This window comes from Chelonoidis abingdonii, chromosome 10 (assembly GCF_003597395.2).
Source record: "Chelonoidis abingdonii isolate Lonesome George chromosome 10, CheloAbing_2.0, whole genome shotgun sequence".
Lineage (NCBI taxonomy): Eukaryota > Metazoa > Chordata > Testudines > Testudinidae > Chelonoidis > Chelonoidis abingdonii.
Window position 1 is genome coordinate 8323870 of NC_133778.1, and position 15965 is coordinate 8339834.

General features: G+C 42.2%; 1 pseudogene; it reads right to left on the minus strand.

Annotated features, from left to right (window-relative positions):
* Positions 1 to 13915: 13915 nt before the first annotated feature.
* On the minus strand, positions 13916 to 15452 carry LOC116838717 (ubiquitin-like modifier-activating enzyme 5 pseudogene; annotated as a pseudogene).
* Positions 15453 to 15965: the final 513 nt, after the last annotated feature.

Sequence of the window (15965 nt, forward strand, 5' to 3'; positions counted from 1 at the left end):
TTTTTCGCCTTCCTCTGCAACATGGGGCACGGGTCACTTGCTGGAGGATTCTCTGCAGCTTGAGGTCTTCAAATCACAATATGAGAACTTCAGTAACTCAGACATAGGTTAGGGGTTTGTTACAGGAGTGGATGGGTGAGATTCTGTGGCCTGCATTGTGCAGGAGGTTAGACTAGATGATCATAATGGTCCATTCTGACCTTAAAGTCTGTGAGTCTAAGTCGAAGCACTGTGCTCCATTGGCCCTACCACTTTCACTCCTGGTCCCATCCACCCCACTGGGACCATCTGGACTTGCATGCCTGGTCCTCGCGTACATTGGGGCACTTGTCCCCTCTCATGTCAGTGGTTGAACTGATGCTGCCATATGCCGGCTCTCCTCCATGCTCTGGGACTCGTCACTTCCAGACTGCTGTATCCTGCAGATAAGCTGCTTCTTCTCCAGCATCCTGCTCCTCTCTCTCTCTCTGCTGGGCCCTTCCACAGCGGAACCTTTTGCTCTTGGACTGTCCAGCCTTGTTTCATCTGAGACTGATGGTTCTGGCGGTCCCAACTGCTCTGCCCCTACTGGACCTGTCTTCAGCCTCCGTGTGGTCCTCTAAGCCAGACTACGCCTTCATGCCCTCATGGTCATATATCTTGCACCCACAGTGCCACCCATACCAACCGATGTATGCTCCGCTAGTCGACCCATGCTTTCACTATCTGCAGGCATTGCCGATGGCTGGTGACCTCTGTGCTTGGCCATACTGGGCCACTTGGGACCCCTACCGTGACCATGGGGGGCCACCATGCCCTTATCATCGCTGTTCCCTATGCACACAGTCCCTCCCTCTGTCTATGAGGAGCCCCAGTATGTTCTGGCACTGCTGGCACCTACGGTACCGATGGTACTGTCAGACTCACCAGTCTCTATTTGCATCTGTTCCTCCCTGGACAATGCACTTATTCTATCCTTACTCTCTCTGTCCCCCCCCTCCCCCCGACGGCCACCTGAAATACCAGGATCTGCTTCGACAGATGGCTACAGCCCATAGCCTACCCATAGAAGACATACAGGACCCCCAGTGCCAGTTTCTGGGTATATTATACCCCGTCCCCTGGGCCTTTCCTTACCTCCCTGCCTATTCTCAAGGCCATTTTACAACTGGCCTAGATGGTCTGGCCCACCCTGGCCTCTTGTGCCCCTATTCGCAAGGGGGTAGAGCATCGTTATTTCATGCTCTACAAAGGGACAGACATTCTGTTTACTCACTCACCACTGAACTCTCTTTAGTCTACACGGTGACTGAGCGCAGCCCTCAACAGCATTTTAAATCCATCCCCTTCACCCGGATCACGCCATCAAAATGCTGGACCTGCTGGGCTGCAAGGTCTGCTTTTCTGTGGGTCTCCAATTCTGCATAGCCAGCTAGCAGGCCATCCTGGCAGGCCTTCCAGAGAAGCAGCAGGGCTTCCAACACCTTCTGGAAGAAAGCAGTTTGGTCACCAAGGTGGCTCTCCAGGCAGCGGTTGATTCTGCTGATACTGCGTCCCTCTCTCTGGCTTCAGGGTTTGTCCTCCACCGTGATTCCTGGCTGCAATGTAGCGAGTTTCCAAAGGAGGTCCAGACTACACTCAAGGACCTCCCCTTTGATGACAGCAAACTATTTAGTGACAAAACTGATGAATCCATGCACTCCCTTAAGGACTCATGCCACCCTCCAGTCATTGGGTATACATACCCTAACCCCAACACACAGGCAACAGAGGTTGACCTTCAGACCCTACCCTTGTGCCACTTACCAGCCCTATCCTCAGTGTCCATTGGCACTGTCTTGTTATCACCTGTGCTCACAGTGATCCCACTTTTCTGCTCCTGCTGCTCCTGCCACTTCTGCCTTCCTGCAACGTTCCTCCAAGCAGTTCTTTTGACTCCTTCCCCGAGAAGTGTGATCTTCCAGTCACCCCCCAAGTTGTTTTTGGGGGTCGTCTTGCCCTCTTCGGTTACAACTGGGGTGTGATTAGCACCGATCTCTGGCTGCTGGACATTGTTCATTGGGGTACCTCAGAATTCCTCTCCTTTCCACCCTGTCACTCACCCTGGAAACCTCCTGAAGATACCTCTCCAAAAGGAAGCAGGTGCCCTCCTCCAGAATTGTGCCATAGAACCTGTTCCACAGTGCTACCACAGCCATGGTTTCTGTTCTCTTTGCTTTCTCATGCTGAAGAAGGGAGGTGGTCTCCATCCCAATTTGGACCTCTGGTTGTTCAATAAATTTATCCACAGATTCCGTTTTCGGATGGTCATGCTTCCCCTTCATCATACCTTCTCTTCTCCCTTGAGCCTGGTTCATGGCTCTCAATATGAAGGATGCATATTTCCATATAGACATCCACCCCTCTCATTGCAAATTCCTCTGCTTCATGGTAGGGCATTCCTACTACCAATTCCAGGTCCTTCCCTTTGGGATTGCTGCTGCCCCCTGCATATTTACAAAGGTTTTCGCCATCATGGCAGCCCACATGCATCTCCTGGGGTCACTCTGTATTTCCCTACCTTGGCTTCTTGTGGCACCATCCTGGACTCACCTCTTCACCATTAGCTGGACCCTTACGCATCCTCCTCAACACCTCCATGAACCCAGTCTCCCTTCCCTATTTCATCTCTGATGCACGCCGTGCTCGGACCTCTTCCAACACTGGAGAACCACAGGCTTCCCCACTTTTGCTCTAGGGACACCCTCGGACTGGGTTTCCGGGACAACACCCTTCTGATCCCGTGGATCACTGACTTCCGCTATGCCTTTCCCCCACATCCCCTTGCTTCCCCAACTCCTGCTCTAGGTACGCCATGACCAGGCAACAATCATTCTAATTGTCCCTTCCTGGCCTCACCAGTATTGGTACATGGATCTCCTTCACCTTTCCACTCGCCCTTTGATCCGTCTTTCAGTCCTCTTGGCTCTCCTCACGCAAGCTCATGGTCACCTGGGTCACCCCAACCCAGGACCTCTCCATCTCATGGCCTGGTATTTGGATAGAGTTCGTGCGTCGACAAGTTCTTCTCTGCCTCCCTCTGTGACATCCGTACGCATAGCCCACGCCCATCCACTCAGGCCTGCTACCAGGTCAAGTGGTGGTGTTTTATTGCATGGGTCTGCTGTCACCATCACCCCATCGACTCTGTCTCGATTCCTTTTCTCGTCGACTGCCTCCTTCACCTACGCCAGTTGAACCTCACCAACTCCTCCATCTGCACCCACCTGGCAGCGCTTAGTGCTTTTCTTCCCCCCTGTGGATGGGTTCTCTGTCTTCTCTCATCCAACCACATCCTGCTTCCTTCATGCCCATCTCAATGCTTTCCCCACTGTGTCTAAACCTACCCCCTCTTGGGACCTTAATCTCATTCTCTCCGCCTTAACCTTAACTCACCCTTTGAACCACTCACAATATACTCCCTGGCCCACTTTTCCATGAAAGTAATCTTCTTGATGGCCATCACATCCGTGAGGTAAGTTAACAGACTTACCCGCCATTCACCATCTTCCTCCGTCTCCATCCCAAGTTCCTTCCCAAGGTGGGCCCCCCCATTTCACCTCAACCAGTGCGTGCATCTCTCAGTCTTTTCCTGTAAACCGAATGCCTCCCCCTGTGAGTGTGCATTTTAGATGTTCGCCGGGCATTGGCATTGGCCTTTTATCTCCAACACACCCGCACCTTCCAAGTGTCTCCTTGACTCTTCTTTGCCATTGCAGAGTGCTGCCGGAGTTGCACTCTTTCTTCCCGGTGACTCTCCAAGTGGATTTCTTGCTGCATCACAAAACTGCTATATGCTCCCATGTCTTCCTTCTCTCCTCCCCGCCCCCCGCAAAGTCACAATACTCTCTGCCCGGGCATATGCTGTATCAAGGTTCCTTCCCCACTCTGAACTTTAGGGTACAGATGTGGGGACCTGCATGGACACTTCTAAGCTTAATTATCAGCTTAAATCTGGTATCGCTGCCACTGCCCCCAAGCACTACTTTTCTTCCCTGGGTAGTCTTGAGAGACTTCACCAATTTCCTGGTGAACACAGATCCAAACCTCTTGGATCTTAAAACAAGGAAAAATTAACCATCCCCCTCCTTTCCCTCACCAATTACTGGTGAGTCCAGAACCAATCCCCTTGGATCTTAAAACAAGGAAAAATCAATCAGGTTCTTAAAAAGAAAGCTTTTAATTAAAGAAAGAAAGGTAAAAATCATCTCTGTAAAATCAGGATGGAAAATACTTTACGGGTAATCAGATTATATAGCCCAGAGGAACCCCTCTAGCCTTAGGTTCAAAGTTACCAGCAAACAGAGGTAAAATCCTCTCAGCAAAAAGGAACATTTACAAGTTGAGAAAACAAAAAAAGACTAACATGGCCTTGCCTGGCTGTTACTTACAAGTTTGAAATATGAGAGACTGGTTCAGAAAAATTTGGAGACCCTAGATTGATGTCTGGTCCCTCTTAGTCCCAAGAGCGAACAGCCGCCAGAACAAAGAGCACAAACAAAGACTTCCCCCCACCAAGATTTGAAAATATCTTGTCCCCTTATTGGTCCTTTGGGTCAGGTGTCAGCCAGGTTTCCTGAGCTTCTTAACCCTTTACACATAAAAGGATTTTGGTGTCTCTGGCCACGAGGGATTTTATAGTATTGTACACAGGAGGGCTGTTCCCTTCCCTTTATAGTTATGACATGCTCTGATATCAGCTTCCTTGTGGATGTTCCCTGGAATGACATTTGTAGGGCAGCCACCTCACACCTTTTCCGCCCTGTTGTGGCATTGAATGCTGCTGTCGGTCCTTCAGACTGTGTCTTCTGGTGAGTCCTCATGCCTGCCTCCACACTGAGCACTGCTCGCTACTTTCCCACATTTGGAGTCCACATAGGGACTGTCATTTGAAGAAGAAGAGAAGGTTACTTACTGTATCTGGAGGTTCTTTGAGATGTGTGATCCCTGTCTGGATTCTAATCCCACCCTCCATCCCCTTTGCTTTCGGCTCCTCTGCTTCCTGGTATGAGGGAACTAGAGCATTGTCGATCCACACAGCCTCTTAAAGCCTTGGACGCAATTGACATGTGTGCAGGTCAGTGGACACTACTATGTACAGTTCCGGCTCTGGCACATGGTGTGCATGTATACCCACATTTGGAATCCAGACAGGGAGCACACATTACAGAATTTGACGTCAGTTGGCTGTAATTTGAGGTGAGGTGATCTGCTCTATGCGTGTGCGTATGTGTTTGTGCAGTATTTTTATTCTGAATGAAAGGCCTATATAAGTGTATGTTATAGTTAATGAAGCAGAAGAGCTAATTTAATTTGAAATAGTGTATGGTACACCATTTGAAAAAAAGTTGGCAACTTTAATAAATTAAGTCTCAAACCTTTTGAGAAGTAGTGATTTGAGATTGTTGTAAGTTAATATTTAAACTTAGAAATTATGTGCATTTCAAACTTGATTCCACACTAAACTAAAATATCCATACATGGTGGATACAATTTTAGTTCAAAATTACATGGGTTTTTTTTAAATTCAAACTATAAACCATATTTATATTGAAATTATTTATGAAGCTAGTAGACATTCTGCTTAGTCTTCAGTGCCCTCAAGTGGTTACCTTTCATTTAGCACCTGTTGAAGTGTGTGTAAATGTCGGTAGTCTGTTTTTATAGCATGCTTGTATATGGGGTTATAATATGCACCACAGCATTTCATATTCTTTTTCACTTAAATGTTGCTTGCAAAATGAAGTGTACAGATACTGGACAGCTGACTGAGAAGACATCCTTTTGCCCATGGGGTTGGCAGACTGGTGTCTGTCATGTCCTGCCTCTGCCTACTGCTACCTCATGCTGTGCTGTGTGTGCTGCAGAGTCAGAGGGGCTGTGACTCCTCAGCATACTCACTCCACAGCACAGTGAGGTGGCAGTGGCCAGCAGAAGTGGAGCACACAACTGCTACCGCACTGACCCAATAGGCAGGAGAAGGAAAGCAGATCTGGCCTGAACCCAGGAGGGGAAGGTTGTTTTGTGCAGGGCTCTATTGTCTCTTCTCTTTCTTTTCATTTAATGTATCCCTTCCTAACTAACCCCCTCACCTCCAAAAATAAATTGTGGAACTAACATGACGTTAGCCATCATATTATTTACTCTGTCTGTGTTTTACCCCTTTGCCCACCCTCTGTTTGTCATGTTTATTTAGACTGTAAGCTGTTTGGGGCAAGTGCTGTCTGTCCCTTTGTATGTACCAAATACAGTGGAGCCCCATTCTTTGTTTATGGCAGTAAACTTGTCTGATATAATTATGCTTCTGTGACTACCTGTGTGGACACTCTTATTCCAGAGTGGAGTGCCTTTTTCTCATTTCATTTGTCACTTGAAAAGCACTATAAATTCATCTGGAAAAAAGGTACTCGTACTCTGTAAGAAGTGTGTTCACATGGGTAGTTATGCTGGTGTAACTGTAGCATATAATTATATGAGTATAGTTATACCTTTACATTTCAGCATGTAGGCATACCCTAAAGTCTGCAGTGTTGAGTAATATGGTCAGTCTTTATATGACTAACCTGAACCCTGTCATGGTTGTAGGATTAATTTTTCTGACTTTGCACTCCATGGCTAGTGCTATATTTAGGTTTGGCAGAATTCAATTTTTATAATATTGATGTTTATTTTTAAGTATTCTATTTTTATCATAACATTTACAGTTGTAGTAGTAGATGTTGACATTCAGAAAGTTAAAGTTTTATAATTGTCAGAACACAAATTATCAACATCAGATGTCAGAATATACAAGGTAAATATCCTTTAATCAAACTCAAAAATTATCAAACGTCATTTTTCTTATCTTGCTTATATGTAAATTTCAGTTACAATTGATGGAAATATTTTTTCATAGATTTGTGTGTATATATGGGGGAAAAATGTTAGTAAATAATCTATGGATAAAAATCTAAACCTTCCAGGCCAAGCTATATTTTAGGGTATCTATCATAACCATTTGAGATGTAAACCTTCTATACTTTATTAACTTCTCCGTGTAGCATATAGTTAACTTACAAAATCAATTTTGTTTTCTACATCTTTAAGTTTCAATGGTAATATGAAGTTTGATTGCAGTGTCAAAAAGGTTGTGATGACACAGTTAAATAGATTACAATCCAAAAATTTTCAGCTCACTTACAAACTTGTAATTTTATTAAATCAGTTTCCCAGCAACAAAACAGAAATGAAAGATAGAAGGAAATAAGTATGCGCTGTTAGTTACATGAGAATGAAGCTTACATCAGAATGAAGATTTTACTCGTCTCTTGGACAGGGAGGAATCAGATCTTGTTCGTAGAATGGGAGATTACATCAGTTCGACAGGTGAGGTTTCCCTCACTCTCCCAGCAGCAGGGTCAACCAAAGTAGTCTTTAGATAGTGGCAAAGATGCATCCAAATTGCTAGGGCACATTGTCAGAACCCAATGGACACCATGGTCTGAGGCGCAGGTGACTTGGCACCCTTTAACTTTGCAACTTCAATGGAAAATAAGAAAAGGGCCAGATGCCAAAGTAAGTCAACAAAAGCCCCCTGGCCCCTCCACCTCCCAGCATCTGCCTAACACTTTTCATCATGAAAGTTTCTTGTGACTTTTCTTTTCAATAGCTCTAACACCGCCATTGTTTGGAGCAAGCCTTTGAAATTTGCCCAGGGGTGTGGGGTGGTGGTGAGGAAGGAGCAGCTAGGGATATGGCTTTTGCTAATTGCAGGTAAATCCGTGCAATTCTAGAGCTCAGTGCACGCACCATTCCCCAGTACCTCACTGCAGCATTCCACTAGTCCCATCTTGACAAGCCAAGGGTTTTTTTTTTCTTCCCAATCATGTTAATTCAGTGAAGTTGGGTTAACATAGTATCATAGAAATGTAGGGCTGGAAGGGACCTCGAAGTAATCAAGTCAAGCCCCCTGCATTGTGGCAGGACCGAGTAAACCTCGACCATCTCTGTCTTTGAAACTTTATTTTTGTTTTTATTTAAAATATAAACATATAATGAAAAAAAGTAAATATACTCACAATATGGAAATACCATATAAATAACAAAATTCAGTCTTCATTATTTGTAAAACATCCAATCTGTTTTTAAAAATTCCAGAGATGGGGATTCCGCAGCCTTCCTTGGAAGCATCTTACAGAGCTTAACTACTGATAGAGTTAGAAAGCTTTTCCTATTATCTGACTTAAATCTTCCTTGCTGGAGATTAAGCCTCTTATTTTTTGTCCTATCTTCAGTGGACGTAGTGGATGATTGATCACTGTCCTCTTTATAACAGCTCCTCACATATTTGAAGACTGCTATCCAGTTCCCCCTCAGTCTTCTTTTCTCAAGACTAAACATCCCCAGATTTTTTGGCTTCCTTACAGGTCAGATTTTCTAAACTTTTTATCATTTTTGTTGCTCTTCTCTGGGCTCTCTCCAGTTTGTCCACATCTTTCCTAAGAAGTGGTGCCCAGCATTGGACACAGAATTCCGGGGGGGGCTCACCAATAGTGAGCAGACAATTACTTCCTGTGTCTTACATACAACACCCCAGAATATTAGCCTTTTTTGCTTCTGCATTACATTGTTGACTTACACACCTCTACCTTGATATAACGCTGTCCTTGGGAGCCAAAAAATCTTACCATGTTGTAGGTGAAACTGCGTTATATTGAACTTAATTTGATCCACGGGAGCACACAGCCTCGCCCTCCCCGAGCGCTGCTTTACCACGTTATGTCCAAATTCGTGTTATATCAGGTGGTGTTATAACGGGTAGAGGTGTGTTCAATTTGAGATCCATTATAACCTCCAGTCCATTTCAGCAGTACAACCGAGAAGGTAGCTACCCCCCAGTTTGTAGCTGTGCATTTGATTTTTCCTTCGTAAGTGTAATAATTTGCGCTTGTCTTTATTGAATTTCATGTTGATTTTAGACCAAATCTCTTATTTGTCCTGTCCTCCTAAGTGCTTGCAACTCCTCCTAGTTTGATGCCATTTGCAAACTTTATGAGCATACTCTCCATTCCATTGTCCAAGTCATTAGTGAAGAATACTGGACCCTCGACTGACTCCTCTGGGTCCTCAGTAGATACATCTTCTCAGTTTTACAGTGAACCACTGATAGCTACTGTTAGAGTATCATCTTTCAACCAGTTGTGCACCCATCTTATACTAATTTTATCTAGACCACATTTCCCTAGTTTGCTTATGAGAATATAATGTGGAACTGTGTCAAAAGCCTTATTAAAATTAATATATCACATCAACTGATTCTCCCATCTACTAGGCCAGTAAGCCTGTAAAAGAAGGAAATGATTTGTTCTTGGGAATCCATGCTGGCAATTCCTTATAACCCTATTATCCTCCAGGTGCTTACAAATTGATTAAGTTGTTCCAATAACTTTCCAGATATAGAAGTTAGGCTGACTGGTTGTCACTGTGCCTCCGTGGATCACAACTGAGAATACCAAATTCAGAACAAGCTGCTGGGAAAAAGGGCAGACACACTCCAAAACTGGTGGTTATTCTTCCATGAGATGTGCCAAACCAGCAACAAAAATGAACGTTTGTCTCACCACACTGGCTAACAAGAAGTCAGAAATGCAGCCTCCTTAGGTATTCCAGTCCTGGATTCAACACACAGACACTAGATTTAATGATGAGTGGTTATTGAAAACCAGTTTAATCAAACAAAAGTTTCTTCTGATCCCAAAGGGCCAGCCATATACCCAGGTCGCTATACAACTCAGAGCTTACCCAATAATCACACTGTTGCCAATCCTTTAGTATCTTAAAATCTAAAGGTTTATTTATAGAAAGAAAGAGAAAGGTGAGAATTTAAATTGGTTAAAGGAATCAAATACATACAATAATTGCAAAGTTCTTGGATCAGACTTATAGCAGTGATGGAATAAACTACAGTCTTGTTAAGTCTCTGGCTGATTCCAAATCATTGGAAGGTCCTTAGTCCCTTGGTTAGAATGCTCCCATTAGTACAAGTTCATCATAGTCCAGAGATTTGAGCAAGAGAGAGGCAAAACAGAGATACTTCAAGGGCCGTTTATAGTTTCTGCCAATTGAAGGGAATCCCATTGTTCTCACTGTGGAAAGTTACAGGTGTTTGGTGTCACAGGGGCAAGTCACAAGTCCATGCATGCTTTGCTTAGTCATAGTAGAAGCCATCACCCATACTTTAGTTAGAACATTCACAGGAAAATCCATTAAGCCTAGGTAGGTGTCTTCCATGGTCCATTCTGAGTCAAGTGTTCTTTGATGGGCCATTCAACTCAACTAGTTCCTTCACAGTGTTCTGGCTAAATACCTTGTTGGTGTTACCACATGAGCAAACATTTGCTAGAGAGGGACAAAGTTAATATTTATAACTTGAGATACAAAAATGATACATGCATACAAATAGGATAATCATATTCAGCAACTCATAACCTTTCCATAGACACCTTACTTGACATACTTTGTACAAGATTTGTTGCAATTATATAACAGTGGTAGCAATGATCTGCATGGTCATATTTTAATCAGATAATGTAACGCTGTTCTATTATTCCCTGGGTTCTCTTTGTTCCACCTTTTAAAGATAAGTGCTATGTTAGCCCTTCTCCAGTGTTCTAGGACCTCCAGGAGTTCTCAAAGATAATTACTAATGGTTCTGGGATTGCTTCAGACTTGAATACATCTCACTTATCTAATATTCTTTAATCTGTTCTTTCCCTATTTTGGCTTGTGTTCTTTTCCTTGTTAATTGTGTTAAGTGTCTGGTCACCATTAACATTTTCAGTGAAGACTGAAGCAAAATAGGTATTTAAACCCCTCAGCTTTCTTAATGTCATCAGTTATTAGCTCTCCTTTCCTGCTAAGTAGAGGATCTATACTTTAATTCATCTTTCTCTTGCTTGTAATGTATTTAAAGAACCTCTTAATACCTTTTATGTCCTTTGAATGATTTTGAGGCAAAAACAGATTATAAAGAAAATATTAATATGTCAGATGAGCATCCGTGTTTGTATTTGGGAGTAGCTGACCAACTTTTTTGTGGGACAACAGAGAATTTTTTGCTGATCAAACTTTTTTGGCAAGGGATTGAGTTGCCAGAGTGTGGCACAAATAATTTTGAAAAATTTGAATTAAATACTTTTAATATTTTTTAAAGTTTTTAAAATGTATATAAAATTAAAAACATAAAGGATATTATAAAACAGTTCCAGGCATGAAATCCCTATTGCCTGATTCTGGTCCTGTATATCTATGTAAGCATATATGGCGGGAAGTAGCTTATATACTTTATAAATGTCAAATTGTTTTAAATTTAGACTAGATTCTTAGCAACTGTATATCAGGTTAGCTCCACTGAAATCAAGGGAAGCTACATTAAATGACAACAGTTAAAAATATGGAATAAATATCTAAATATTAAAAAAGTAACATTTTCTTAAGAAAGGACACCAGAAATTTGTGGCAACCCAATATTGGAAACTATAATTTTATATAACAATCGGAACTGTCAGAAGAAAAAATGTTTGTTTAAAAGTAAGGTTCCATTGAGATATTTGAATTCAAGATAAAGTATTTTCTGTGAACTAAAGACAAAAGAATCAAATATATGTGTGCAAAATCAACTGAGCTTCGTGTCTATGGGACTGTTTGGAGTCGGGAGGGGATTGATGAAGGGGCACAGGATATGGTGCTTACAGCATGCTGATAAATCTAATCCAGTGTTCACGGAAGTAAATGGAAATCTCACTGACTTCATTGAACGTTAGATTTGGCCTTGTCTCCATGTCACTTACTTCCTTGCATCATCATCTGGGAAATATCCTTAGATATACTGTCACTTCCACTGTGCTTGTATCTTCCAATGATTCTGAACATCATGAAGTGGTTTTTCTTTTAAAAAATCTGATGTGAATTAACCAGACTGTGGGTTTGTCAACTTGGGAACACTCAGGAAAATTAACCCAGATTAATTTTTAAAGTGGATTAGTTAAACCACATTAAACCCCAGTGTGGATGCTCTTATTTGGAATTTAAATGCCCTTAATTTGGTTTAGTTTAATTGACTGAATTAAAGCTAAACCAACTTAAGGCCACTTGAATTCTGAATAAGAGTATTCACACAGGATTTTTAAGTAGTTTAACTAATCCATTTTAAATTCACACCTTTCATTAATTCAGATTAATTTTCTTGAGTGTCCTCATATAGACAAGCCCTGAGTTAATGCAATATTTTAAAAAATGGCTCTTGACTTTAATTTATTTTAAGTGATCTTATGTAATGCAGCATCTCCCTGATATGGACAAAACTAACATTAGAAATATTATTCTAGTTTATGAATAAGAAAAGAAATTAAACTTGCTTAGTGGAAAAACATTTATCCATATACCATAGAGTTGATGTTCAAATGTTCAAATTGTACTTCTGCAGCAATACATAATTTATGAATTCTTGATTGCACAGCTGTTTAACCACAAACATTACTGTGAAAATAGTTTCTATGGTTTATAGAATCACAGAAGATTAGGGTTGCTCAAAGCAGGACCAACTCCAGCCTGGCGATCCCCAAAGCCATTTTGAAATTTGTCAACATAAACAGAAAAAATATTTTTAGGCACAGATGCAAGTATTAAGATCCAACTAGATTTTTATTCTGTATAGGTGACAGTCCTGCGGGCTTCATTTTTCTCGGTTATTTTGGAGGTTAAAGTTAGATATAGCTTGCAGTTGTGTGCCCTGGTGGGCCAGATTCTCTTCTGCATCCTTATGTTAGATGCAGGAGAGCATGAGTGTCTCTGTTAGATGGCCAGTTATAGCTCCCTCATTCTCTGCCCAGCCCTGGCTGTAGGTTACAGTAACCTCAGGGGCTGCTCTAAACTGTGCCAGCTGATAGGAGTTCCCAAGAGGTTCTCCACCAGCTGGGGATTTCCAGAGCGAATTGTGCCACTACTGGTGCTGTTCCTAGTCCCCTCCCTGTGCCCGAGGGCTGTGCAGTAGTTGGCTCTGGTAGCTATGTCTGCTGTGCGGACTCCTTAGCTGGCAGCTTGTGGCCAGTCTCCCTCCCTTTGTGCAGCCAATAATTGTATGTTGCCACATCAGACTGTACTTAGTGATTATGGGCCAAACCACCACCAAAGCAGCTTTGTCCCTTTATGGACAAAAAGTTGCCGTTTACTAAATGGAATGTGTTTATTCTTGGAAGATCTAAGCGTAGTTGTTTTTTTGTTTTGTAGGTTTCAGGACCAGCATGTGCTGCTGAGAGTTGAAGAGGTAAGCAGTCAGTGAGCCAAAATTATTACTGAGAGGTTGTGTGGTTTCTAATTGATATACATTCAAGTTTTTTATGGAAGAAAATTTGTGTGTACACAGAATGAATTCTGTTTTAAAAAAAGTATTAAAAAAATCAAACATTTAAAACACTTGTTTATAAATTCATTGAAGATTTAAAAGGTACAATTTTTTAATTTATAAATCCAAAAACAAATGTTTCAGTACAATAAAATCCTGAATCAGGACTGAAAATAAGAAACATGATCCTGAAATACCTGATATCTCTATCAAGTGAAACTGCATTTTTAAAATATACTAGTTCACTTAGTCCTGATCCTGCAGTGCTTTTAAATTTTTCCAGTGAAATTTATGGCCTATGAAAAGATTGAACCCTTCCATTTACCCACAAAACAGGTACAGCCGCACTACAAACTTAGACAACATAGCCCATTGAACAGTAGCCAGCTGGATGCTTACAACTACCACAAATCTGGTTTACATTTGAAGCTGTTATGTACATGTTAAAGACTCCCATTATCAATCCCCTGAACCACTCTATCCAGATAAGGTTACTCCACCTTTAATTTCCCCCATATTGCCAACATGTGGAATATCATTCCATATCATGTGCAATGCTTACCTTTTTTGTGTCAGTTTCTCTATTATCTTTAATTTTCCCCTAGAGATTTGGACCCTAGCATGATGAGAAATGAAAACTTACAGTAGTACAACTTTATATTTTAAAGCAGTGTATAGATAGACAGCAGAATACAGTTATGAGATGCCATCTCCAAGTTTTTATAGTTCTGTTTTACCAAAAGTTCAAGTTTTAAGAGAGGAATTTTTTACAGGACCTTATTTCTTGTGATATTTCTTGAGTCAGCTCTAGTGCAAGATCCCAAATGTTAAATTCAATATTCCATTTGGCTACATGTTCTTCATCTTGGCCATGAGTTCTTCTAGGCTTTCCTCAGACTCTGCCACTGTTGTTTCCCCAGCTACAACATTCTCTTCCTTGGTTGGTGTAGTATATGCTACTGTAAATTCCCTTTGGAAGATCAGGAAGTGGACCAGAAGCAGACTTCAGTTCCTCTTCTGAAACCTCCGATACCAGCTCAATACCTCAGCCATTGTCTTCATGAACTATTTCTTCTTCCTGTTCAACTACTACTTGTTTTGGTTGTGCAGCCTTTTTTTCCTTGTATTCTTCCTGCTGTTTCCTGCAATTTTTGTCATTGCACTGTGGGTTTGGTTTCATGGCCATAGTTGGAAAGAAATCCTGCATCGCACTGTAACCAAGATGGTAACTCACAGTACCAAAATTTAATAAAAACTTCAGAACACTTTGTACAAGAATCCCTGCAACTAATCGCATAGTGGTAGGAAGGCTGGTGGCACAAACTCCCTTTCGCTTTAAAGTTTTTTCATCAATATTGGCAGCAACTACAAGTGGGGTAGCACACGCAAAACAGGCAGATTCACCACGTGTGATAAGTTATATATGTCCTGAGACTGCATTTTCACTCACTCCAGATTCCATCCATGTTTGTCCAAGCTCATTACAGGCAGTGTTAATTGCCATACGAGCTTCAAAGTTGTCCACGCAGCTCAGTACAAGATCAACAGGTTTCCCTTCTTCTAACCCACCATAACTTATTCTGTCCATGAAATGTTGGAAGTTATCCACTGTTGTGATATTGTAGTTATGTACTTCAAACTGAACATCAGGATTAATATTCCTCAAAGTATGCTCCACTGCCTGCACTTTACTTAGTCCAGCTTGATGAGGTTGGAAGAAGAGCCTGTTCACGTTCACCAACTCCACCTTATCATAATCAAACAGTAGCAGCTTACCAATGCCACATCTTGTCAACATTTCAGCAGTCACACTGCCAACTCCACCAACACCTACTACTGCTACCGTAAAGGTACAGATCTTCTCATAATGTTTCACAATTCCCATTCGTTTTAATGCCATCAGGCGGCTGTAGGGGTTGGAGTCAGTCACCTCCGGGCTCATCAACTTGATGCGAGCCCGCTGGCCCTGCCCGCCGCCCTGCTCCCTGGCCAGCGCCTCCTCCAGCTCCCGCACGCGGAGCTGCAGCTCCTCCATCAGACTGGCTGAGTCCATGGCAGTGGCTCGCGACAGCCACACACTCGGCCTGGCAGCGCAGAGACACGTCCCCATCAGTGTTTATCTCCTAAATAACTCTTATTCGCACACTGACTATAATGAAATTACTTGTGAGAGCAAGGCTTCTCCTGTAAGAGAGGTTTGAAGGATTCGGGCCCTAGTTTGGTACAGATATTGTAGCAATTAGTGTAAGTATGGTCAGAGCAAATGATTTGGGAAGATTTAGTGGTAAACTTGTGACATAGTCAATGGTTTTTGTTTTGTTTATGAACTAGAGGCCCCATCCCGCAACCTTTTCATCATAGAAATAAGACCTGTTAGCCTACTGTAGTGGGTACAAATTGTACCCACTGTAGGAACGTTTTAAGTCAGTTTGCATTCTAGTGACTTGTTTGAATCCTTTTTTGTTGGTTAAAAAACATTCACCTTTCAGGCTGAAATTTTCTAAGCAAGGTCTGTGGCTGAAGGTGAATATTTTCATTAGTGTTTGAGAAAAATCCCATTAGCAGT